Consider the following 27,471-nt stretch of genomic DNA (forward strand, 5'->3'; position numbering starts at 1 on the left):
GCATGGCATTACATACAGGAGGTGGCTTTGGGGTGTGAATGGAGGTGATGTAAGGTAATGTGCATTATGTTGCCTTTGCTTGTTACACTGAGAACTAATAAAGTGGTTACCCACACTGGGAGTGGCATGCTGATTGGGGTGAGCCCATTGAATGCATTATTTTATATTTCTTTGATACTAAGTCATCTGAAAGTGTTTGCCAGCAAAAAATTAGGCAGATGGCTCATAAACTCCCCACTCTCTTCAGAGCCCACAGTACTGTTAGGAACACGCATTATTAGGGGTCAGTGGACAGCAGAACTGGAGAAACCTTTGCACTTTCATAAGTCAGGACACAAAGGATATGGTGACCATGCTAAGCCCCCGCTGATGCCCATTGCAGACCCCTGGAGCAGCCCTGCAGCGTGGGCCAGACACCCTGGAATCGTGTGGAACAGGCCTCTCAGAAAACAATTCCCATCAAACTCCTGTGGAGCCCCACAGGGAGGAAAGTTCCCAGCATGAGTCAGCTTGGGAAGTAAAGGTGCCAAACTGGAGCCAGGGCCACTTCCCTGGCACTGGGAGCTCCTTTAAGCTGCATTGGATACGGCAGGAAGGAGGAGATGGGGCCAGGCCTCTCTGTGTTCTGTCCCCACGTCTTCTGGACCAGAGACGAGGGTTTCCATCTCTAACTCTCTGGGGCTGAAGTTCTAACAGGACAGGGACAGAGAGCAGCTGGACGTGGAACCGCAGCGCTGGAGCTCCCAGTCAGGGCCGGGCAGCCACGAGGGTGAGCCAGCCGCTCTGTCTGGAAACTCACCGTCATTGAGTTTTGCAGAGCAAAGGCAAACTCTGAGAACATGGCCACAATTCAAAGGAACAGAGAGCAGGTGCCCCACCTGTGGCCCCCCTGGGTGTCTTGTGCTCTGACTGTGAGCTTAGGTGTTTGTGCCTTTTACGAAGACAACAGGCTTCCTGGTGTTATAGTTAAAGCTTCGAACCAGGGTTTCATAAACTGACTTCCAGACCCTCACGTATAATCGAATCAAGTCTTTATTGACACACACCGGTGGCGGCTGACCAGAACATAAAGCTGTTCCCCTGATCATCCCCAAACAATTGCAAGGGCACTCCTTATAAGCCTGAAAACCGCAAAAGGGATGTTCGGGGGGTCTAGCCAATGCAAGCAAGCCAGGTTACAGAAGCGGGACAGTGCAGTCAAGCGGAGGGAAGCCTAACCAATCACAGTTAGCCCAGTCACCCCAGTTACAGAAACAGAGCCCCGTTACCCTAGTTACAGAAACAATGTCCCATTAGGTAGTTCCGTGTTCTTAAAGGTTTCTATAGCAAAAGAAAAGGAACATCTTGCCCCAGTCATGACTCTTCTACTTGGCATGGTTGTTTTACAGGATGAAGTCATAAAACAAAGTGGAGTCACATTTGCTCCTACTATCACACTGGGAACTGGCCCCAGCACAGCACAGGACCTGCTACCTGGGACACCCTCCGTGTACAGGTGAGCACAGGTCCTGGTCTGAGTGATGGAACCCAACCCCGAGCCTCAAGCATCCTGGGCAAACACCACACCCCTGAGCTACCCCCAGCCCCTGCCTCCCTAATTAGGAATAGTGGTCCCTTCCAATCTCCAAAGTGGCCCAGCTCGGACTTGAATTTACTTTGTGCATCTCCCAGTACGTCACAGACTGCTTTGTGACTAATGGAAGCAGAAGAAACACATGGCCAGGATCCCTCGTCCTTTATCTTTTAGTGGCTTTTATCAAGAAAAGGATTTCTTGTCTCACGGGACGCAGAGAGAAGTCAAGACTTAGGACAATCCTGATTTATGCCTGTTAATTAGTCATTGTGACAATTAGAAATAGCGCTCCCATTTGTGTCTGGGGTTCTTTTAGGCGGGTGTCAGGTCCAGCTGGACGTGGTGCTCAAATACGGCTTGGGTAAGCGCTGGTACCAGCACCTCAGGTCCCCGGGAATTCTCCCTGGGGCAGCGGCTGGCTCTCCATTCCCAGGGAAGACCCGGGATTGATTCTGACTGCATCACCTTCTGTTAGACTCAGGGCTGGTCCAAACTGAATAGTTGGAAAGAATTGAACCTCCATGACATTTAGATCAGAAGGATTTGGGATGGGGAGCAGGAGGCCCCCCTCTGAACACAGTCAGGAACACACAGAGTTTTCCTAGGACAGAAAGAGGCTCTGATGTGACTTGCCACGTGCCGACTTCTGCACACTTCCACCCTCCGACCGAAGCAAATCTCAATTCTCAGGCATCTCAGAGTCCTTCCACCTCTGGATGTCTCGGTCCTGTGAAGCCCTCCAGGGAGGCACTTATTTGAAGGTTATCTGAGGGCTGACTTGTATCAATCTTAGAAAGATAATGAAACCTTCAGGGTGCAGCACAGCTGCTGATAGATGTCCCAGTGGGGGGTAGCAAATAAAAACATATTTATTCAAAATTTTGATGATCAGAAAATTACTTCTGGGATGAGCTCTCTGGTTGCCGGCTGCAGGGGCGGATGTTAGTGTGGTGGGGAGGGAAGGACGCTTTATAGTTGGACATTTTCCATGCAAATATCTGTCATCTCAGTTCTAAAAGGAGCCCACCTGGGAAGTGCAGAGAGAGACACGTTGTCACACTGGGATGTGGCTGGTTATGGCTGGTGGGAAACAGGCAGAAGTTTGCTCGAGGCTTGTGCCTGGGATCTCAGAGCTTGGACGAGAAGGACCTGGGGCCAGGCCCTGGCAGGCCAGCTCCGCAGGCGTCCTGCTCAGCTCGGTGCCTGGTTCTGAAGAAGCATGGCACACAGTCGTCAACCAGATCAATGCCACTGAAATGTGGGGTGCTTTGAGGGGTGGGAATGGAGGAGAAGCGGCCAAGGCAGGTCCTTCCCGCTCGCAGGCCTGGCTCAGCCGCCTGATTGAAGTCTAGACGTTGACCAATGGTGTCCACAGGAGGACAAGAGCTCTGCGTTTCGGTGACCGTGAATGTCTGGAAGTAACAGAAGCTCATTCCACTTTGTGAATCTTTGGCTCAGCTGCCCCCTTACACGGGGTAGCCTTGAGCTCAGGGGAAGTTTTCTGGCGTCATGGCTCCCACCGGAGGCCAGCGCCCAGTGAGGAGGAAGGCGAGGTGGCGGGGGTCTGACCCACCTCTGCTGCCATGGGCCCTGATCTTTCACCCGTGTTCTGCTCCAGCGGGAGGGTTTCTGGGTTCTTCTCAAAGAGGAATGAACCCCTCTTGCCAGCGGGGCCAAGAGCTACGGGGCCACCAGACGGCTCGCCCAGCAGCCCTGTGTCACAGGCCAGTGATGTCACAGGAAGGCACTAACCCAGGGACGGAGGGGTTCAGCGCCATGGGGTGCAGCAGAGCTGTCCCTTCGCTGTGCTCTCCGAGGTGGAACCCTGGAGGGTGACAGAGTAGCATCCTCATCTCAGGGCTCCGGCTTTGGCTGTGGGACCTTCTTGGGCCCACGGGAAGAGGGGACATGAGGAGGTTGGGGACATGCTTGGTGGATGCCTGGGCAGAGCATGAGGAGGGCGAGCTCCTGGTGCCCCGTGAGCCCCAGCTGGAGACCTGTGCAGCCGAACTTGCCAAAGACATGCAGGTGCCTCAGACCCAGGGGTGGGGGGACGAGGAGAGTGGACATTCGCTTGTTTTAAGCCACCAGGATTCTGGAGATGTTTGTTGGCTTTATGTCCCTCTCGGAACCGATCCTGGAAGCTGGGAGGATGAGATGGTTTCTGACCTGAGCCCAAAGACCATGTGGGGGCTTGGGTGGTGACAATCCTTTCAAGTGTGGGCTTGGGTGGAGCCCAGGACCGTGGAGAGCGGGATGTGATTTCATTCAAAGTCGCAGGACCGAATGCTGAGTGAAGAAACCAGCACCTGCCCACCAGGCTGAGCGTGCGCCTTCGTTTTACGACATAAGGACGGTTGAATGCTTGATCTCTGTGATTTTGTCCCTCTCACCTGTCTTGAAGGCTCACTGGCTGGGGACAGAAGCAGTTGGGGCTCTTACGATGTCCGAGGCTGTGGTCAGAGATCAGTTGTCCAGGCTCTGGTGCAGAACATATTTTCTCTTACCTTCTTCCTACTTCACACCCTGTGTGACACCAATTATTTAGCTCAAGTAACTCCTAAAGTGGCACCCGGCACCTAAGTCCCACAGATTTCTCTTCCTGTCGTTATTTGAAATACAGACCTCGAACCGTGTGCGATGGCCCGTTTTCAGCTTGAAACCGCCGTCGACAGAACCATTAAAGTGCCTGTCCCCCGTCGGAGCTCTCAAGTGCTCCTTCCCCTTTCATTCCAGGTGGCTTTGGGGGCTCGGTCCCTGCTTGCTGAAGTCAGTCTTGTCGATACCAAGGCTGATTTTGTTAGGAAGGTCTGTGACCCAGTCTTCTTTGGAGGGTGAGTTTAAAGGAAGTCACGGGCTTTTCATGTGTCTATAGACAGCACCACGACAGTGGGCTCACTCGCCAGGACGGGCAAGGTTATGTCACAGCAGCGAATCACCTTGGCCTCGCCCAGCACGGCACTCTGCACCTACGTCCCACGGGGTCCTTAGCAGGCCTGGCTCGCGGACTCCCGCTCTCTGGGGGGTCTGGGCCAACAGAGGCTCCGCCATCTCCCACGTCACTCCCATCACAACCATGGTGCAGCCAGGAGACCTTATCCCAGCTCCTAAATGACTCTCCTGGAAGCGAGACTCGGTGCTTCCTCTCAGATCTCCTTGGCCAACCAAGGTCACGTGTCCATACACCATTTCAAGGGTGGGAAAGTGTGACCTGCCGTGGGGCTGGCAGGGGAGGGGCACCCAGAGCACTGGAGGGCGCTGCTGATGTCGACCCTACCAAAGGAGCAAAGGGACAACAGCTGCAGGGTGCTCCTGCCCTCTCTGACACTTGGGATCACAGCGAATGACTGGGCTTCTCAGGGGGTGGACTGGAGAAGCGATGTTGGAGGCCGGGCACTTTCTGGCTCAGTGTCTCCATGATCTCCGCAGACGCCTCCTGGGCTCCGAGCCAGATGAGTCATGCTCCTCTCCTGCTGCCCCGTCTCCATGGTGCCCTGGTCTGTGCCTCAACCAAACAGTGGGCCCAGCCGGGACCTGGGCCAGGGGTCCGGACTCCTCCAGGGAGAGCCGAGCTCACCCCTGAGCTCTGGATGCAGCCGCCTCAGCAAGAGCCACCAGCAGGACCAGGCGGCGGGCACAGTGCCACTTGGAGTCTGATAAGCAGCATGTGGTGCGGTGCCCAGATCAGCCTGTCATCAGCCTGGAAGAGCTGCCCGGGGACTCTTCATCTCCAGGCCCCCCCGGGGCTGGCCTTGGCTGTGGCTGTGTGGGATTATTGCAGCCCCTGCTGGCAGGAGCCCGCCCTGCCCAGGCTCTGCAGAGACCAGAGAGGGTGAGAAAGCAGCCCGAGAGCACCAGCTTCCTCCTGAGGATCTTGAGGTAGCAACCCCAGCCTCGTTTGTTGTCCATAATGAAGAGGAAGAAAGGAAACAGGAAATCAACCTCACTCCCCTCATCTTCTCAAGATTCCCTAAAATCACCAATCAGAAAAAAAAGACAAGACACAATTCAGTTAAAAAGTGAGACAAGCTTTGCCTGAAATGTCACACTTCCCTATGAGTTTGAGGCCAGCAAAGCAAAAGAATTTCTGTTCACAACTATGGTGTGAACAAGGGCTATTTTCAGCAGAGAGATGCCTCCTGAAATAGGGAGATGGGAGAACACGCAGTCTGTCAATTACTCACAATTTAGTCTAACAACTTTCCCAAATTAGGCAGGAGTGGGGTGGTGGGCAGCTTCTGAAAGCCCTCCCATTGGTCCCCCCCTCCGGGTACCATGTCCTCAGGGGATCCCCTCCCCTGAGTGAGGGTGACCTGGGGACTTAATGTCTAACAAGGAGAAGTGATGGATGTCACTTCCCAAGTCCAGGCGGAACTCACGGTCTTGTCCCCCACCTGCTTGCCAACAGCCCTCAGATCCAGTCTGCAAGGAGCCCCGTCCCGCAGTCGGCCCTGGACGAAGCTTGAACACAGATCCTCCAGCCCTGGGCGGGCTTTAAGATGAGGCCACAGCCCAGCTGGCACTCTGCAAACCCTGAGAGGCTCAGAGCGGAGGACCCAGCGAAACCCCCTCCTGGTTTCTGACCATGAAACTGGGAGACAACCAATGTGTGTGGCTTTGAGCTCCTGAGATGTGAGGAAGCTGGCTGTGCACAGGAGGTCACCCCCACACAGGGTCAGTTCTGCGGTGCAGGGCCCCAACTCAGACGATGCGATTTGACTGAATCTTCTTACTGATGAGTTCTTTTTTTTTTTTTTTTTTTTTTTTAAATATTTATTTTTCAGTTCTTGGCGGACACAACATCTCTGTTTGTATGTGGTGCTGAGGATCGAACCCGGGCCGCACGCATGCCAGGCGAGCGCGCCACCGCTTGAGCCACATCCCCAGCCCCAACTGATGAGTTTTTGACAGATTTAAAATCAAAGGAGCCCAGCTTAGGCTGAAAGGCCACTCTCAAAATGTCTGGGACTAAAGACTTTCTTCAGGGAACCTCATCGAAAACCTGTGTGTTAAACAGACCCCCACAGAGCTGCAGGGGCTGCAGGGGTGAGGGCCCCTCCCCCCATCCCTCTGCCCCCCCGCCCCCCCGGGGAAGCTGTTGTCTACCGGGAAGACTCCGTGACAACACAGACCTCGCCAGTTGGTGCGGGCCTGTCCCCTAAGAAGATGGCCCCCCAGTGAGGGGCTGGCCCTGCCTATGACTCTTGGTAAAGCGGTTCTTCCTGTCCAGCACAGACTCCCGTGGGCCCAGGCAGAGCAGGAGGGTGGCGCCTGGTGCTTCCCTGCAGGCCTTCTCCGTCCTCCCAGTACCCTGTTCTGTCCCCTCCCAGAGCTCTGCTCTACTCCTAGGGGACAGACCTGGTGTCCAGAACCCCCAGCTACAGCATGGGCGGATATGGCTCCATCAGCTGTCCACCTGTGAGGTGCTGGGTTACGAGAGGGAACCAGGTGGGGAGTGCCACTGAAAGTCAAGGTCTTTGTCCATCTCTGATGCTGGACTCCAGGCCCGTGCAGGTCAGAGACCCAGGGTTCTGTCACCTGAAGTGTGGGGACAGAGACTGGTCAGAGGCGCTGTGACCCGGCTGTGCCCCTGAGGACTCTGTGAGCCTCTGCGTCCAGCCGTGATTCCTCTCGGGTCGCAGCAGGAATCGCACTTGACAGTCACTCTCCTGGCTCCGGGCAGCTGGAGGACCTCCAGGGCCCTGGGGAGGCGGCCAAGCCGGCAGCTCCTTCCCGAGTCCTGAGCGATGATCAATAGACACATCACAGCGTGGGACTCTCCGGGAGGGCGGTGGCTCCCGCAGCCTGCCCGGGCACCGGGTCCCAGAGTGGGGCAGGCATGGGCTGCCGCCAGGTGGGCTGAGCGAGAGGCCTCAGCTCTCTGAGGTTTTCTAAGGAAGACACGCAGACCCGCACAGGACAGCATCCTGTGGGCAGAGAAGATGGTGCCCTGCATGAATGGGTCCCTGTGGCTTGGTTTTAAGTACTTTAGGCAGGTGGAAAAGTGTCACGCCACAACCATCCTCTAGAGTCAGCAAAATCTGCAAGTACCGTCAAAGCTTCTTGTGAGACCCTCCATCACCCCATTCCCCCCGCCCCCCCAAGAACCACCTCTGAAGGTGGATCTTACGCCTGTGCGTAGCTCTTCTCCTGGGCCACCCTGGCACAAACTGCCACCTCTCCAGTCCATTCCAGCCTCAGTCGGCTTCCAGGCCGTGGCTCGGAGCTATAGGCATCAGCTGGCTGCACTTTTTAAAGGTTTTCAGATGGAGCTTTGAGGGATGTTTTGGAACCTACGTCTTTGTTCATGTGCCCAAGATCGGCCCTCGGGTCTGGAACCCCAGGCAGAAGGGGGTTGCTTTTTGTGGCTTCATCTGAGCAAAGCAAGAAGAAATGGAGACCAGAGGCAGTGACTTGGAACCACAGCTGCTGATGTGAACTGTGGTTTGCATCCAGGATGTTTTAAAACACTAGCGTCTGTACCCTAACTCCTCCTATCTGCCCCCCGACCTGGGTCTTAATATTGCCACCTGGATGTGACGTTAGGGAGTTTCTCCTACATCCAGCGGGTGGTGCCTTTGTGGGTGTGTGGATCCAGCTGGCTTTCTCCTGGTCCCCCCTGGCCAGGAGTGGGCATGTGACCCCAGCTCAGGCCAGGCTCCCCTCCATTGGGGGTTTGGACCTGTGGAGAGGGACACGCTGAGGGGACTGTGGTTGCTTCTCGGTTCCTGTTCTTCTGGGCTTTCCTTGCAGTCTGAGAACCTCCACTGACTCTTATTCCTCGGAGGTTGACTGGAGTGGCTCCTGTGGCTTGGGACCAATGATCCCTGACCATGTCGTCACTCGGGGCAGGTGGAGAAAGGCGCTGCTGCCTTACACACGAGCGTGGGCCTCGGGGTCCTGCCCCGGCCTGCTGCGGCTCTTGCCTGGTCACGGCCCCCGCCCTGCGTTACTGTTGGGAAGATCCACTTTCCCATCCTCAGTCTTGGCCAACTGCCACTTCCGGGCCTGTTGTCCCGATCCACAGCCCTGGGTCTCCTGCTCTGTGTCCCAGCACTACGAGGGCTCCCTTTCCAAGGTCCCAGTGATAGGTACCTGGGTCTCCAGACAGGAGGGCCCTGAGCTGCTCTGCCCAGCCCCGCGGTGTGGACGAGTGTGATCTCTGCAGTGTGCGGTCTTCTGGCTGCACAGAATCCACTGCCCCATCTTGGTAGCCAAATCCCAGTGTTCCCTGGAAACTGTCCCCTGCTCACCCACTGGAAGGAACAACCCTGCCTCAGGTGGACTCAGACCATTAGGCTCCTTCTCCAGCCACTCTGATGGGCCAATGAGGTACAAGGAGACTTTTGCTGTGGCTTCTGGATGGGCAGAGACCCTTTTTTACTGGGCTGAGTTGCTGTCCTGCAGCCAGGACAGGAGATGCTCTTGAAGAATGGCCCTGAGTGGAAAAAAGAGGAACAAGAGACACTAGTCAGATTCTGCTGACTTGATTAGGACACCTGGATCCATCATATTTTAGTTATCTGATGCTATGAATTCCCTTAGTTTAAAGATATTTAACTCAAGTTTTCTGTTGCATGCAGCTGAGGATCTTGACTGACAAAATCTTTCAGTTGTGGTTATGCATTGCTTAATGATGGAGCAAGTTCTGAAAAATCATCATCAAGCAATTTTGCCAGGGTGTGACCATGGTGGAGTGTGTTTACCCAGACTAAAATGACCACAACGTTGCTAGGTGGTGTGATCCTATGGGTCCTATGCAATCTGTCATTGAACGTTAGGTTGCACGACAGTAGGTGACGTTTTTAAGTTAAAAGGTTTGTTGCTGCTGGAAAGGAGAGGGACTGACAGGAACACAGGCACACGAGAGCCCAGGAGCCAGGCAGAGGCCCTTCGAGGGGCTCTGAAGCCACACCAGGCGGCTGGCCACTATTGCATCTCTAGGTTCAGCGGGTTCTGCAGGAAGAGTCATTTCCTCATCAAGTCTCTGCCTTTATTTCTCCTGAAGGTGAACCTCTGTACCTTTAAGACAGAACACCCACGTAGCTTTGGGTGGTTTCAATTAGGCCAACCTGAAGAAACTGATGGAAAAATTGAAGCCACAACCGTTGGAATGTGATGATGTGGTCTCTCAAGAATTTTCCAGAGGAGCTGACCTCTTTCAGGACATTGATGCTGGGTCAGGGCTCCGGTTCCACTCAGGCTAATGGCGCTGGGTCTCTAATCTGCTGAGGTCTCAGACACACGAGGAGACAATTACGTGCCTGGAAAGAAAAAGATCTTTCTGGTCACAGGAGACTTTTAATCCTTCTGCAACTGGTGATTGTCTAATTGCCGTTTGGTGGAGTGTTGATGCTGTTAAGGCTGCGGAGGTTCCTAGCAGCTCCAGGGCTGCTCTCTCTGCAGAGTGGAGCCCGCATCCGGGATGGCATCTGAGTCTGTTCCTGGGTAGCTGGGCTTCGGGTCATGACCTCTGGCCTTGCTAATCGGTTTTTCTGGGTTTCCTGGGATAATGACTGTCTTTCTCTGGTCTCCATTAGCTGCACATGCTCTCTCTTTTGCAAAGACCTTTCTGTTCACATTCTTATTAAAGCAATTCTGATGGCTACCAGCCTTGCTTATTGACCAGTGTCTCTGACCCTGGGTCAGAAAATAAAATAGGATTTCAAGGAAATGTCACAGAGGTCATGGGCTTTGAGGATTAGCCCTGCAAGCACAGACCCACTGCTCAAAGGAGGACAGCAGGCAGAAAAACATTTAGAAATGAACTCCTGCACTAGTCAGAAGTCAAACACTGAGCAGAGAACATAAGCTTGGCAGCTTACCCAGAATTTCTTCCAAAAGCAGCCATAGATTCAGACCCAAAGAAGGACAGAGGAGCTCTGTGTGTGGGAAAAAAAAAATCACAATTACCAAATTGAGACGCATACAGTAAGGCTTTTCAATTCTCAGATTTAGCATCTGAAGATTTAAATAGTTATAAATGACTGTGTGTGTTAGTCAGGATGGGGTAGTTTATGCTGCAGTAACAAAGGCAGCAGCTTATGATAAGAAACAGATCATTGACACCAAAATGGTATGCTAGAGGGGTTTGTGCACTGCATTTGCCCAGGGACCCAGGCTTTATCTTCACACGTGTTCCCAGAAAATCATGGAGGCAGGCAGTTTAATGAACACTGGCTCAAGAATGACACACACTTCTCACACATCATAGACAAAAACCGTCACACAGCTGCGCCCAACCTCAGGGGTGGCAAGGAAGTGCAGTTCTATGTAAAGACAGAAGGGGCCCAGGCATATCTGGATACATGCACCCGATCCAGGTGCAGCTTGGCTGAAGCGCAGATGTGGGTGTGGGGATGACTCTTAGCTGGTGGCCTCCACTCTGCATTTGGAACCCAGGAAGGACCGTGATCACAGAAATAAGGAATCGACTAAAAATCCTGATTCTAGGTGAACAGTGATCTCCAGCCAGAACTCCAGTGTCCAGAAGTAGGAGTGGAAGTGAGAAGTCTAAAGCGTCAGTGGTCTTGGCCAAAAAATGATGGTTTTAAAAAAAAATGAGGCAGGGGGACATGAAGGTAAGGAACATGAATGAAATGCACGTGCCGGTGCTCTGTGCTGAGCGGACCCTTAAGAAACCAGGTATGCAGGTTGTCTTCCAGGGGGAAGGTGACCTACAACCCAGCTGATCTGTCAGGAGGACATCATCCGGGCCACAGAATGGTGTGCACACATGGGCGCTCCCGGTGGCCCCTGGAGTCGGGGTCCAGTTGCTCGGGGAAGATGCATTTGCACAAAGAGAAGGCCCAGATGCCTTGGGGCATCTCACGTAGAACCTCCCTGGGGGCGCTGTCCCCTGTGGCCTTTGAATATACCTATGATTTTAAATTCACTGTGGACGCAGCTCTCTAAAGATTTAAAATTGCACCTGGGATTGAGTCATCAGGGGAGTCACGGGTAGTACCCATCCGAGCAAATCAATAAAGAGTGACGTGTGGTGATTTTCCAACATGAAGGGAACATTTGTGGGAAACACATCTCTCCACAGCTAAAGGAGCGCCATGGACTCCTGACCCCAGGGGCTGTGGCCCCAGGACCCCAGCTTCCTGAGTCACCCCCTTTGATACCTAGGAGGTGCATGCAGTGAGGAAGTGCAGCTCTGCAGGTTGGGGGTGTGCAAAACCCAAGCCTTTCTTATGGAGATGGAGGCAGGATATTGAACAGAGGGAGGGGAGAAGACAGGAAGCCTTCAGTGACCACAGGCCAGCGTGCCCTGGGCAGATGAGCTGAGGGCCTGGGAATGGCGGGGAGTTCTGGAGCCTTCCACGCCCCTGTGCAGGTGGGCTCAGCGGTCCCTTCCTCTAGCAGGCCAGCTTGGCTCCCTCAGGGGATTTTTGTTTGGCTTCTCTCTGCTCAAATCCTAAGAATCAAAATGAGATGAGTCACAGTGGATGCTTCAGCAGTCATTGTCTGACTGTCTCCTCCTGGAGGCACCCTTGTCATGTGCTCCAGCCCTCACCAGCCCTCTCCCGGGTGCAGGGGACATCTAGTCTAAGTACCCAGGACACTCTTATCTGTCTCCCTCCTCCCTGGGAACCGCCTCTCCCCCCCTCCTTCCTTGGCGACACCCTTCTGAGCGTTTCCTGTCCTGGTCCAACCTGTCTATCTTCTCTCTCCCTAAACATTGCCACAGAATTAAGTCCTGAAAGTTATTTGCATAAAACTATTACAAAGGGGGCCAGAGTGACATTTCTTTATGGACCTGGGTCAATAGCTCTGACGAATGAGGCTGTTGGCAAGGAAAACAAATTGTTAGTGTTATATTGAAATTTCACTGTGGGTATTAAATATTTGCACGAGGTAACCCAACACTCTAGGGTTCAGCAGATGAATTCCATTCCAAAACCACTAAAATGAAAAGCCAACTGCAAATTAGGTTTGAAATGGAACTGCCTGTCCTCAGAGATTTTGCAGTGACTAATGGATTAGTCTCCAAGTGGAACGCAAACCCACTTTGCTTTCATAGAAGCAAAGAAGACTAATAAAGGTTGGAGCCCTGAATCACACCGGGCCCTGTCACCCTCTGTTTAATAGCCCGGTGCTTCTCTGCTGAGCTTCTTAATTAAGTTGCAATCAGAGTGGGCCCTCAAGAAATCCCCAAACACCTGAGTTCCTGCTTTAATATTCTTACTCATTGTGGTGCCAAGAGATGACTTGGAATGGAAAAAGTTCAGTCACTTCTCCAAATGTCCATTAGCGCCCCACCCAGAGTATATGCAAAGCAGAAATAAACTTTCTCATGTTTATTTATCTGAGATAATGCGCTCCAAGTAGACACCCCATGCCCACTACCTGGTGGCCTCCAGACAAGTGCACCACGCCTTCTTTGTGGTCCCTATGGAGCATATCAACCTGGACCGTGCATTGCATCCCAGGGATCTGCGGTGGTCATCACATCAGCACGTGGTTTTGCTCTAACTTATGCACCTGTGTGTTGAGGTCCTGGGGCCGTGGCAGGTGCCCCCGGGGCTCAGCCATCCCAAGGCTTCCTCTTGCCTCCCAGGGGTAGCCGTGGCCATCAGAGCAGGGCAGAGCCCCCGAAAAAGGAGCATCTGCCCTGGAGTGTGACCCCAGACCAGGTGAAACTTGTGCTTGGGGCAAGGGGCTCCAAAAACTCACCAAGTCCCAGTTTTGTCCAAATTGAAGAGTCTTTATTTAGCTGGATGGTCAGCAACTGCCCCCCCCGCGGGACCCATAATTGTGTCTGCAAGGAACAGCCCCGAGCCTGAGCATTTTAGGATTTTTAAAGGCAGAAACTACATCCAGGTTGAGGTAGCTGCAAGCAGGCGGGTGCAGAAGCGGGACTGGGCAGTTAGGGGACAATGCAATGGGGACGTCCACGGGACTTCCCAGGTTGGCAGAGCAGCAAGCCAGCAGAAGGGAAGGGGGTCAAAAGGACCCTAGTTCAGTGCAAGTTAGAGAATGGTTGCTAACATCTAGACAATCGATCTCTGACAAGGCACATTCCCAAGAAAAATGGAGACCAAAGAGAACAGTTTTACATGGTATAAGAATCACCGTTTTGTGTTGCCAAGTAGCCTGTGCCAGGTGACTGGTAATGGGTACAGAGGTGGGGCTCTCCCAGGGAGAAGCCTTTCTGACATGATATGGAGTCTCAGGTAAATGGAGTCTGTCACTGCCCATGTAGCCTGACCCGTAACACTTGCTTCCCATCACGCCAGCAATTGGACGTCCCTCCGTCCCCCCGAACTTAAGGGGTGGAACGGATTGCGGGGAGTGAAAGCCATCTGGAGCCGTCAAGGAGGGAAAACCGAGCTCTGCCCTGCTTTGACCCCATCTATGGGACGGTCACAAAGGAGACTTTGGATTCATCATCTATGGGTTGCTTCATGTGACAAGTGTTTATCGGGCACTTGTGACGTGCCAAGTGCCATTCTGAGCACACCGTGTCCTGACGCACAGCTCGCACAGCAGGACGTGGTGCCCTGTTTCACAGCAGTGGGGACGGAGGCAAGTCACACACCTTGGCCCCCTTTTGGGTGGAGGCCATCTCCCTCCAGAGCCCACACAGCACCACGCTCCACCCCATTCCAATGTCAGGACCTGCGTGGATGCCCTTGACCCCGGAGCTCAGCCCCGCCCAGGGCTCCCTTTCTTTCTCTCCCAGGTGTTGGTTGAATGGCGCGTATTTTTATTTACACACGTAGCTCTCACAGGTGGCCAGCTTCCTGAGAAGGGAGACTGGCCGCACCTTCCCAGGGACGGGCCACGCTGGGGACGTCATCCATGTTTGGTGATGAATGAATGCTCAGCGGGTGGGTGGTCAGCCCAGGGCCTTCCGCCCGTGTCACTCCCGAGGCCTGCACCTGGGGCAGGTTATATGTGCTTCTGGGAAAGAAAGGGATAAACAGAGAGAAAGGGAGACGCCATCCACGTGGAGGAGGGCCACAGGCCCAAAGAGGCTCCAGGACAGGGAGAAAGAGGAAGAGAAGGACAGAGGAGGGGCCTCCAGAGCAGGCCAGCCCTGGGGGGGGGGGGTGCCAACAGAGGGGCTTTCCCCTTCCCTGCCCACTTCTCTTCTCCATCCCTCTGCTGCAGCCATTTCATTACCCACACAAAGCTCCCTCCTGCCCCAGGGCCTTGGCACAAGCAGCTGTCTCTGCCAGAAATCCCTTTCCCCCGGTCTCTTTCCTATCAACTGGGGAGGGGATGGCAATGCCCAGAGAAAGATTTCCCAGTGCATTTCAGAAATGACCCAGTAATCCCACAGTCACTGCTGCCGTTTTACTTTCAAAGTGCCACCTGGGGACCGGATGCCATGGGACTCCCGCTCAGCCTGTCTGCACAGGGGTGTGAGGGCTGGCAGCGCTTGGGGTTCTGCTTCAACCTCGGCGTGCGGCCCTCAGTAGCGGCTCAGTGGAGGTCTGTGGTGGATGAAGGAAGGAGGGAGGGGTGGAGGGAGGAAGGCAGCCCCGGCCACTCTCTTCCTGCACCCCCTGGAGAACGCTGGGGGGCACCCGGGGCCTCACTCAGGGAGTGGGCAGGGTCCCCTGTGGACCCCAGCACCTAAGGTGAGGTCTGAGCCCCAGCCCCCAGCAGTCCTGGTCCAGAGGACGCTCTAGGGAAGGAACGTCCTCTCCTGCGGGCAGGCCCTGGGACAGGCTCCGGCCTCCTCTGTGCCTTGTCAGGGGCAGGAACAAGGTGGCGTGGGAAGGGGCACGTTGAAGTCCATGCTGGCTCGGGCGGGGAGCCGGAGTCCTCTGTCCCCTTGGCAGGGAGGACAAGAAGCCCTTTCCCTGTGGGGGTGGTTGGGGGCACGTGACAGTCACTGCCCACCTTCCTGAAGGGCGGGGCTTAGTGAGGAGGGTCTCCTTGAAGAGGGGCGCTGTCCCCCTCCCATGCCGGGCCCTCTCAGAGGACGCGCTGTCCGCTCGGGCCTGTTTCCTGCCTTCCCCTGGCACACTCGGTCCCCAAGGCTGAGCTGGGCACAGGAGCTGGTTTAGGGATGGCCCTGGAGTCACCCACCAGAGGACGAGGCTGCCTTCAGTGGAGGAGCCGGGCCTCAGTGTCCTACACCCTCCTCTCTCTGGGCTGCGTGAGTGCCCATGAGTCCTCGCAGGCACCCTGGGTGGGGCAACTGCAGGGGACAGACACCTGCAGGGGTGACAGCCTGTGCCTCTGAATCTCTTCTTTAAAGATGTTGGAAACCTGCATGTTTTGTCTGGAAGGACCTAACTGACGAACAGATTGTAAACATGCGAGGTCTCGATTGCGCAAGGGGCCGCTGGTCTTCGTGGCAGTAGAAAGAGCAGAGTCAGCAGCCGAGAGCTGCACTGGACACCCAGCCTGCCACCCCCCGGGGGACCGCCTTCCAGTCTGCAAAGAGTCGATTTCCTCCTTGTCAACGGATGGCCGTGACATCCAAATGAAATGACAGAGATGAAAGGACTCAGGGAAGCGTAGTTCATCCCTCCCTGCTTCATTCACTCAACTAATCATGGAGGAAATATTATGGGACGGAAGGCATCCCAGACCCAGGTGTAGGAAGACAGAAGAACACAGTCCTCAGAGACGGGCGTCCTGGGCCCGACGGCCTGAGCCACACCCGGCTCCCTGGCCCGCGGGCTCTGTGGTGGTTGACTTGTGTTAACACCTGAATCAAAGGGCTGCTGTCACGTTGGAGAGAGTCCCCATTTGTAAAATGTGTTCGCTGCCTGGCGCAGGAGACTTGCCTTAGACGTCCTGGATAATGAAGGATCCTTTTCTCCGACATGAACAACCCAGAAGCGAACTACACTTTAAGACAAAGCTGAATGTTCCCTTAGAAAATGCCAGAAGAGTAGAAGAATTGAGCAAGAGACACTGGTACGACCTTTTAGAAAGATTTACAACCCCAATTCTTTAAATATAAAACGAGGTTTTAATTATTAATCATTACCATTAAGAACACACGGATATCTGGAGTATCTTCATTTATTAGGGTTACAGGGTCAGGATTAATTCTACTGCCATGACATGACAGCACCTTAGGTTTCCTTTTATTAAGGGCCACTTTAATCACACAAGTGATATGTGAAACATTTCCTTGTTGAAAATAATGAAAACATTAGCACAAGACTAACATCCCCTGGGACATCTGGTGTTATTCTGCAGTAGCACAAAAGGAAAAAGCCCAAATCTTGGCAGTTAAATGCGACAAAAGCTATTCATTGTTCAAATCCGTGTGCATCTCAGGGCAGTGGGAATCTACTCAACGCTCACTCTCACACCTGGGAGGGCAGGTCCTCCAACTAGAATGTTCCATGAAGGCAGGAAAAGAATGCACGTGCAGCATTCAGCGTAAGGACGTCCTCCCCAGGACCAGGACACACTGCTTGCCGGGTCAGAGCCAGTCCCATGACCACCCCTCAACTTCACAGCCCACGATGGTCAACTCCACCACATACAGCTGCGGGGTCTCAGGGAAGGCCCCCGATTTTTCTCTATCTCAGTTTCCTCATTTGTAAAATGAGAACGCAAATAAAATACTTACTTCAGAGGATTGCTAAGAGAAGTGACATTTAAAAAACGTAAAGGGCTTCAGCAGGTGCTCAGTGCTAAGATGATGATGATGAAATGTTTTATCCTCCATAAATAAAGCATTCTGTACGTTTAAGAGGGGTTTACTACTGTGGTGCTATTCTGCAATTTACAAGTGGCTGAATTTTCAACACTAGTAGAAAGAATGATTTCCCATCATGTTCCATGATTTCAGGTGCCTATGTATGTGAGCCTGTGTATGTGCTAGATATGCACATGATGTCATGCAATGAAACATGGTGAAACACACAAACCACCTTTTCTGCCTTCACCACACAGTTTTGCTGCTTTGATTTGAGCACAATTTACAGAGCCTACAGTGACTTCATGTTCGTCACTTTCTCCCAAGGGTGACAGAGAAGGGCTGTTCCTGGTGGCAGCTCTTGCCCATGGGTCCCCTGGGGGCCTTGGCAGTGTGACACCAGCCAGGACATGAGTTGGGGCTCAGATGCTTGAAGGGTGACGTAGCTGGAAACCCAGAGGCTGGATGTCGGTGAAGAAAGCAGAGTGAGCTGGGGACAGGGAGGGACAGGGAGGCACAGGGCTGTTCCCAGGAGGGAGGAGGAGGAGGAGGCAGAAGCCCTGTCCTGGGAGCAGGCCCCGGGAGGAGGCTGTGGCCATGGGGAGGCCGGAGGAGTGAGGCCCAGGCACCAAGGCCATCAGAGAGCAAGGGCCAAGGACTTGAGGCTGGCTCAGAGGCCCACGTGTCTGGAGGGATGTGAGGGTGACAGCTGTCTCTGCACCTGCCCAGCTTCACCCCGACGGGGGCCAGGAGGCTGAGCTGGCTCTGGGAACCCGGGCTTTGGGGGTCTCAGGCTAGAGGTGTCACATGCCTCAGCTTGGCCAATCAGGCAGCACATGACTCTGGCCCCGTGATTGGTTCATGGATGGCACGTGACCCAGCCGGAGCCAATCCTGGGCCCATACTGGAGGCGCAGGGAGAGGTCCCTTTGCAGAGGGGCCTGGGATGGAAGTGGAAGAGCCTTCTGGAGCCACCATGGGATGGCAGGCCCCTCCGTGTGGCGTCAATCCAGCTGCTATTGAGATAGAAAGGATGGGTCAGAACCCAGAACCCTGTGGAACTGGACGTAGCCAGGCCAGCTCTATCCCTGGTGCATATATATATATGGAGAGAGAGAGAGAGAGAGAGAGAGAGAGAGAGAGAGAGAGAGAGAGAGAGAATAAATTCTTTATTTTGTCGGTGGATTTGGGTTTCTTGCTACTTGGAAACAAGTGTATCCTGATGGGGCCAATGTGCCTCTTTGATGGCCGACGCTCATTGTCCTGAGTGGACGCCAGGAACTCTCTGCAAACCCAGCTGATGGCCTTTCTTGGTCCACCCAGGAAGTGTTCCGGTGACTCCCTGGAGGACAGCCGCATTCTCTTTGCAAACCCTGGTGTGAATTCCTGCTGGAGGGACGAGCGTCTGGAGGCACCTCCTTGGCCTCTTATATCCATTTCCCTTCTCCTCGTTGGTCCTGCATTATTAATGTCACATGAGCTTCATGCTCACCCAGTCGGCCCAGAAATCCCCAGGCTGGCCAGTCATCGTTTGGTCGATTTGATTTTTTAACAAAATAGGAAGTCCTAATCGAACCTCCGAAGTGTGTTTACCCTGAATGTATTATGGCTGCACTTATCAAATTGCAACTGTATTACCCCTTAAATTACCTTGAAAACAAATCGATAGTTTATTTAACCAGAGTCAAGAAAAGGAAAAAAAAAAAATGCCCTGAGGAATCTGTGTAATAAGTTTTACTTGGAAGGAAACAGGCGGATAAACACGGGGAGAGACCGCAGCGTGAATCAGGGTGCGCGGGTGGCTCGGGGAGATGGGTTCCTAATTCAATATGGCTCATTCTGTGCACCTTCTTCCAAAGAGCCCTCCAGGACTTTGTGGGGGATAACAAGCACCAGGACAAACCATATCATGACATTTTTGATGGTACAAATACCCACGTTAAGCAATCAGACCCAACGTGGCATTAAACTTAACATGGGAAACCCACGCTATTCCTTTAACTAGATGAGACACCATCCCCTGGTGGGGCAGCTCGCTCATCAAGGTCTCTGACTTGGACTCCAGGAAAGAATTTACTCCAATTCAAATACCGCCACTTAAGCTCCGTGTGTGTGTGTGTGTGTGTGTGTGTGTGTGTGTGTGTGTGTGTTTTAAATTTACAATTTCTCAGGGTTTTCTGCTCCAGGTCATTTCTCCTTGGTACTGAGTGGAAATGACAGTTCCCATGGAGTGACAGATGTGACCCGGTACCACCTTAATTCCTGAGACTCCCCCTCAATCTTCTGCTGGCATTTGGAAAGGATCTGATTACAAGCAACACAGATTCTTTGAGAAGGACTGATGAAAATCTCCTGCAGATGGACGGCTGAGGCAGGAAAGGAGGGAGGCCCAGGGGCGGGGATTTTGCAGGCATCTGAATGCGGCCTTCCCCGTACTGACCTTGGCGAGCGCAGAACTCCAGAGTTAGAAGAGAACCAGAGGTTCTGGGGCTCCAAGCATGCTTCCCTCAGCCGTCTGCACCTGTATTCAGCCAGCATGTCCTGATGGCTGCCCTGGGCCTGGCCTTGACCCCAGCTCTGAGTCCACCTTGGACAACAAGCTGGTCTCTGCCCAGTCCAGGCAGAGAGACAGGAAGAAAATAAATCAAAGCAGGACCATCGGACACACACAGGATGATCTGAGGCTGCAGTGAACACCGCGGGGCAAGCAGAACCAAGTCTCGTGCCACAGAGTGAGGGGGGACAGTGCCCGTCAGTTCCTGCTTTCCAGAGTCCTGAAGCCTCCGCGGGGCCCGCCATTCCCAAAACCCAGCTCACAGCAACTCTGCTTCACTTGGAACTCACACATCTTTCCATAAAGCTGCATTTTTTCCTTCTTCTTAAGTGACCTGGAGCGAGCTTCTCCGCTCTGTAGCCCGAGAGCCACTGTCCTCAGAAGACCTGGAGACGAACTTTAAATCAGAGCCCTGGAGAGCTGGCGAGGCCTTTCTATCTGTAGGGACGAGTGTGGGGGCCTTTCCCAGGTTAGAAGCTCCCATCTCCAGCAGGCGATTTGGACACTCCTTCTCAGCTCTTCTGCAGGTAGAGCCCAGCCTGTGACCTGGACTCGGCCATTGGCACTGCGTGGGGACTTTGTTAAGGACCGCGGAGGGGACGAAGGTGCAGGGAGCGTCTGCTTGGCACCAGGTGGCTTCTGTCTCCAGAGGCAGCCGCGACTGAAGCGCGGACTCCAGGGCTGAGGCTGTGGTCCCCACTTACAAGTTCCACAGTGTGATCAGACTCATTCCCAGAGGCAGACGCCCCAGGGCTTGAGCCTGGCTTTGTCTCTCTCAGAGTCTGTGAGCTCCCTGTCAATTCCTGTCCCTCTAAACAGCTGCGTGGACCCTCGTGACGGAGCGCCCCGGAAGGTCCAGGCTCATCCCTTCCACGTCTGAAGGAGCCGCCACCCAAGAGTCTGACGGGCAAGAGCCTCTCCTGCGCACCTTGGTTCTGACAGATGAAGGAACAGAAAACAGAATATACCGTCCGATGCCCCCACCCTGTCCTGCGGCTGCAGGGCACAGGCCGGGCTCAGCCACAGGAGGAGCCTGGTGCTGAGGGGCCGGGCAGGCTGAGGGGCTCCTGGTCATGGGAGCCGCCGTGCTGGCCTGGACTTCCGTGTTCACATGACACGGGGTACACCTTGATCTTGTTGTAGGTACTGTTGCTTTTGGTTTTTGGAAACTCACAGCAGAACGTCATCTGGATGAGCACAGGAATCAGGAAGTGGGAGGTCTGGGAACCTGGTTAAGGACAGCGCCGGGCTCCGTGGGCCCAGACGGGGTGGTGTGGGGCAGGTCAGAGCCCCAGGGTCCTGAGTGGGGGTGACAGAGGCTGCCAAGGCAGGCTGGGCGAGGGAACCGGGCCTGCACTTGGAGAATACGGGGAGAAAGGCAGGAGAATGAGGGGTTCTGCCTTCTAAGGCCCAGACAAGACCCGTCCCTACTTTTCAAGTCAGAAGGGAGACAAACCCCACCAGAGTGGCTTTCCAGGGTCTGGCCCGGGGCTCTCCACGGTTCAGCTGCTCACCACCACCCCACTGAGCGCTGGGCAGCCAGAGCTCAGTAAGCACTGGCCTCGTGGAAAGGGCTGGAATGGCCGAGCAAGAGCCAAACACCACAGGGGGTTGCTCCGTGTGGCTGAGGTGTAGGTGCAGGAACTGAGCAGGGCGTCCAAACGTCTGGACTCAGCTGTGGGTGATCCTCGGCACTTCGCCAACTTCGCCACCTGTCATTTGGCCACGGTGACGACAGAGCCTCTCCTCTAGAGAGGGGTGGAGTGAGAGGGACACAGAGACAGGGATGGCACATGCTTAGCTCAGCGCCCGACGGCAGCGGCTCGGGGAGCAGAGCGAGATCTTACGATGCTGTTGCTCCTCCCTAGACATCTTTTAGGGCTTTTGCTAAAAGATGTCTAGGGTCCTGGGGGCGCATTCAGCCCTCACCCTCCGCCTGGGTGAGTCCCTGGTCCAATCCAGGAGCTCTCTGCTGGTGGCAGTCTCCTCCTCTTACAGTGTCACTACTGTCCCTGGGCTCTGGATGACGCTGTCCTGTGCAGCCTCTAGGTTCTCATCTTACTTCCTGGCCTCCCTTCCCCCGCATGAGAAGGCGAACAAAATCCCCAGGAAACATCTGCCCAGGTGAGTCCTCCAGACCCGTCCTCAGTCAGTGTCCATCAATAGCCAAGAGACCCGGGGCTCGTTAGCTTGCGACAGGACCTTCTGTGTGGGGGTTCTAGTTATCGGCCCTGTTTCTTTGGGTCTGCAGCCCCTGATCCCTTTGGGGCATGTCCTCAATATCCCAGCCCCCTCTCCCCGCCAGGTCCCAGCTCCCAGAGGTGCCCTGACCTCCCAGCAGCCCCAGGACCAAGCCCTCAACACATGGACTTTGGGGAACATTTCTATCCAGATCACAGCACACATCCCTTCCTTTCCCCAAATCCACGTGTCCCTCTCACATTTGAACACCTACGTTTCTATCCTAGGTTTAAATCCTTACATCAGGACCTTGAACACATTCTGGAAGAAAACTTGTCTCACTTTCCCGTGTGTCCCGTGGAAAGTCCACACCGCGGTCGAGGCAGCGTGTCCGGATCTCATCCCTGATGTTCAAAGACACATGAACGACTCCGCTCTAGCTGTTGGGATTTCGTATCACCCGCCCCCCACCTTGAGCTTGGGCTTCCTTGGTGGACTCTGTCTCATGGGAGTAGATCATATTTTTATCATTGGAAATCTTTCATTGATCAACCCTGCAACAAGAGCAAGTATGTATTGATACCCAAAATGTACAAAGGTCGGTGATCATGAAGTTTCAACTGTCAGTTGTGTGACTCTGAATTCAGATTCCACTGTGATGGTGAGCAGTGGCCACATCCTGCTGAGGCTCAGACCCTGGGAAGCAGATTCGGGATCCTGGCAGGTGAAACAGGGTGTGGGGCGCAGACATGGGTAGCAGACGTGCTTTATGTGAGGGGTGGAGGTCCCCTGAGTCTTTCCCCAGGACTTTTTATGTACAGGCCAAACAAAGAAGGCCCAGTGCCAATGGTTACCTAAGTGAGCGTGTTCGCACAAGCAGATACTCATGACCTTGAGTACGTAAGCCGAATCGGGGTGTTTACGACCTTGACTACATACTAAAACACAGCTGGCCGGAATCCGCCAGGGGGCCTGGCTACAGCCCTCTTGGGTCTACCCAGAGCCCAGCTGAACCCTTTCTAATGTATTCACGAATGAATATTGTCAGTTGTCGTAAAGAGACATGTCCCCCGTGTCCCCCCACGTCAGAATTCTGGCTTGGCCGTCCTTGCTCACATGGGTCAACCGTGGGGCACTGCAGAGCCGCTGGCTGTCACTCAGGCCTGTGCACCCCTCCCCTGCCCATGGCACCCTTGCTTTCTGGCTTTGCTGTGTTTCGGGTGATAGAGGAACCCTCTGGAGAGCGTGGGCTGAGGAGGGTGACATGGGGCCCTTTGTCCTGCTGCTGCCATTGTGATATAGCTCAGGCTGCTCCACAAAGTCCCAGCCCCCATCTGGTGGCCCACTCCATGGCCCTGTGTCTCCAGATCCTCTCCAGATCCCAGAGCCCCCCTCCCCCATTTCCCCGCATCCCGCACTCAGGTTTGAAAGCGTGTCCTCCCGAAGCCCTCCTCGGCTAGCGGATCTGAGCCAGCCATCTGTCCCCTGCCAGGGTGCCGGCAGTCAGCCTGGCCTTACCAAGCAGAGGAGAGGCAGTAGTAGATGAGCCCACGGGGACATGCGTTAGCTAAGATCTGAAAAATGGTTCTCTTAAAACTGCCCGTGCCTGTGGACCCTGGAGACGTCGTGTACGCCCAGGGCCAAGCGCTCTGGCACCTGCCCGTGGACTTCCCTTCCCTGTCCCCACAGCCGTAGAGCCACGCTGCGAACCAGACAGGCCTTAGAAACAGGGGTCAGTGTTTGACCATCAAGGCTAAGGGACGCTGGGAGCCATGGCGGTGTCCCCCTTACCCCGCGTCAGAGGAAGCAAAGTACCCCCTGGAGCCAATGCTTGAGAAGGGACAGACCTCAGGACGCCAGGCCCCTGGCCCCCTGAGCCCACACCCACCCCAGAAGGGAGCCTGCCTCATCCGCCTGGCTCTCTGCAGCTGATGTAGAAATCCCAGACAACCCGAGTCCTTACTGCAGCAGCAGGGCCCAGATCTACAGGGACACGGGCAGAGCCAGGGTCCACAGCGACAGCAGCAGCTGGGTTTAAAGTTGAAATTGAGTTAAAATGTGCTCAGGACCCAGCCGCTGCCGGGAGGGCTTTTCCCTCCCCCTCCTCCCCCTCCCTCCTCCCCCTCCCTCCTCCCCCTCCCTCCCCCCTCCTCCCCCCTCCCCATGTTGGCTGAGCCTCTTGATCTCAGACCATCCTGCATTCTGTGTAGTCCTTTGAATCACAGTCTGCGGTCAGAGCTTGGTGGTAGTTTGGGTTATTGTTCAGCAAATTCAAGACTCCCCCTTCCCACCCAGCGGGGAGCGATCCTCCACGCCCCCCTGGCTTTGACCTTGGTGTCAGGGGGAGGGAGAGGACAGAGGCGTCACATGGGCCCTAGAGTTTGCATCGCTCAGCTTCCCAGGGATGGGACCAGGGAAGATCCCCTGTGCTCTGTGCTGGGCCCAGGACGTGTGTGCACCCCTGGACCTGAGCCCACCCCAGCCTGCAGCCACGCCTGGCCAAGCCCAGCCCAGTCAGCTGTGCCTCAGTGGGCCCCGGCCCTGGGGGCCTGAGAACAGTGCTTACCGCCAGCCCCTGAGGCCGACCTGAGGGCAGTAGTGTGTGTGTGTGTGTGTGTGTGTGTGTGAATTCCTGTCCTCAAACCCAGGGTGAATTCATTCATGCATTTATTTATTAATTCACTTATTTATTCACCTCATCTACTTGAGCCCTTAGATGTTCAGGGCCATCCTGGGTGTGGAGGATCTGGAATTTAATGAGGCAGCCCTGGGCCCTCCCTCTGTGGTCAGGTCATTTTGGTTGAAGAGGCTGCCAAGAGACAGGTAAATGAATACACAAAGGAGAGACACACAGGTTGGGTATGTTGTGATTGAGATAAAACAAGAAAGAGATTGAAGTTGGGTGGGTGGTCACTTCAAAGTGGTGGTCAAGGAGGTCCTCTCTAAAGAGGGGACACTTAAGATGAGCCCCCCAAAAAGAAACAGCCAAAGAAATTGCCCTAAGAAGTGGGGACAGCAGGTACAAAGGCCCTGTGGCAGGGGAAGGCCTGGTTAAGTCCATGGTAGAAAGGAGGCTGGTGTGGCCTCCTTTCCTTCCTGGGATGCAGGAACTGGAGAGAGAGGTTCCTCATAGGCCCAGGTGCTCCAGCAGGGATGTGGGGGGCCCCTTGAGTCCCAGACAAAGGTGTGGATCTCATTCTATGAGAAAAGGGAACACTGGGTAGAGTTCAATGATCTGATTCACATTCGGTCTTTTAAGAAGGTGCTTATATTTGATTCTAGTTTAAAATGTAGCTTCAAATTCTTCCCTCTTCCTCCCTCCTTTTCCTTCCCTCTCCCACCGTCTCCCTGCCCTTCCCCTCTCTCCATCCGCTGTGTTCTTCCAGGGAGGCGGTCGGGACGGTGGATTTGGTCCCTGCTCAGAAGAGCTCCGCGGTGCAAGGCTCCGGGGGCCTCTGTGGGTGCTTTGGCATGTGCTTGTCCTTGGTGTCAGTGAACCAACTCGCCCTGCCCCGGGGCCCTGAGGAGGAAGGCAGACGGGGAACAACGCACCTCCTCGGCTGCTCAGGTGCGGGGAAGTGAAACAGAGCAGCAGCCCCAGGCGGGCAGAGTGTCCTTTTGAATCCTCTTGTCAGGGGCGTGACCACTGGGCACAGACCTGAAGAAGGAACGAGGAAAGACGCTCCAGGCCAAGGTCACAGCGAGTGCAAAGGCCCCGAGACAGGCCCGACCGAGTCTTGCATGTTGGAGAAATAACCAGGACCTTCCCGCGTGCTTCCTGGAATCCCTCGTGGGGTATGGTCAGTGAGGGGTGAAGGGAGCCCCTGCCCAGGTGTTGGCATTGCCTGAGCAGAGTTTAGGACCAGCCATAAAGCCAAGTAAAATGCAGCGGTGAGCCCCTCCCCCGGGCGGGTGGCCACTCACTGGACCACTGCTGGAATGTGTCCTCCACCTGAGGCCAGAGACCTCTGGGGGAAGAGCTTGTGTTTGTCTGATCCTAGGACTGGGGAGGGGGGGGGGGCAGCTTCCCGGAGCTGCTGGCCTTTGGCCAGATGCCAATCAGGAGTTCTGTGGAGAAGGACAGTTGAGAGCAAACGCTGGGCCACACAGGGGCTGGCCAGGCCTGCACAGGGCCACACCTGGGGCTCCACAAGGCAGAAGTGGGGTGCTCGGGGACCACGGTGCCGGGTGGGCTTCCAAAGCTCATGGGTGTCGCTACCTTCCTGTTCCCTGTGCTGGGTCCCAGAAGGGACACTGGGAAATCCCTGTTCTGGCCTCTGTCTTCCAGCCACCCACGGGCCACCTGGTGTGGTGTGGTGGGAGCCGCTCACCTGGCCACCGGCTCCGGCTGGAGAAGGAGCCACGACAGGGCCACGTCCCCTCCACCTGTGCCAAGCCTTGGGATAGCAGCTGGGTGCTTCCCCACCAGGACCCCATCTGTGAGCCAGGGTGGGGTCTGAGTGACCTGAAGTCAGAGGTGTCACACGTCCCTCCCCTGCTCCGCGGGGCGGCACGCTCAGGAGGAGACGGCAGTCACACGCAGAGGTGGGCGCGCAGCACAGCTCGCTCTCGCTGTGTCTGGAAGAAGAGGGGACGAGACAGCAAAAGTGGTGACGTCGCTGGGCTTTGTGACCTGCCACTCGCTCCCCGCCACGGGGCACCGGAGGCAGCTTCTGATGCACACGGCCTCACAGCTGGGGGACTGAGCGCCATGTCCTGACCTCCCTGGGCCCTGTCCCAGATCCTTCCCCCTGGTCACAGCAGTGGCCCCTGACCTTACGCCAGACCTCGGGCAGCTGTGACCTTCAGGGCTGACCTTTAAACAAGCCAACGGCGCACACTCTGCGTCTCATCTTGGTCGCCAGGATGACGCCTCACTCCCACGATGAGGCTGCTGTCAAGGTCCCTGGGGAGCTCAGCGCTCTCCCTTTATTCCAGGGCCGCGTTGCCCGGGCCTCTACAGTGCCCTGAGCCGGAGCCCGTTTCCTCTCACTGACCTTGAACCTGAATCAGCGCCAGACACCTCCAAACACCCAGGCCCCTCCAGGCCAGCTGGAAGGGCTGTGAGCTGTGCAGACCCTGGGCCAGAAGGTCCTGGGCTGGGCGAGGCCCTGCCGTGGCTGACCTGAGACCATGAAGAATTTCTGGATAAAGGACTGTGCACTTTTACTTTGCACCAGGCTCCAAAGAGAGCTGTCACTTGTCCCCCTCGGGTACTGGGAAGCACAGACTTTGTGTTCTCAAGAGGAGCGCTCAGGGTCTGATCAGCAGCTGCATCCCTGGAGGGTCCCCTCAGGAGGGCCGCGGTCCCTGGGATCCCTAAGCACCTCGGAGTTGCTGAACGCACAAGTCTCAGCCCTGAAAGCCAACCAGGTGAGGGTAGCACCTCACTGGAGAGTGGCTGGGAGGTTCCTGCCTGGTGTCTTCCTCCCTACTTCTTAGTCCTGCTCTGCTGCTTCAGGATAGGTTTGATCAGGGGGTCAGTGATCCTTGGCTGCTCTGTTGCTAGAGTTGGGCCAGGGCCACTTTCTGTCCCAGC

Source organism: Callospermophilus lateralis, chromosome 3 (assembly GCF_048772815.1).
Source record: "Callospermophilus lateralis isolate mCalLat2 chromosome 3, mCalLat2.hap1, whole genome shotgun sequence".
Classification (NCBI taxonomy): Eukaryota; Metazoa; Chordata; class Mammalia; order Rodentia; family Sciuridae; genus Callospermophilus; species Callospermophilus lateralis.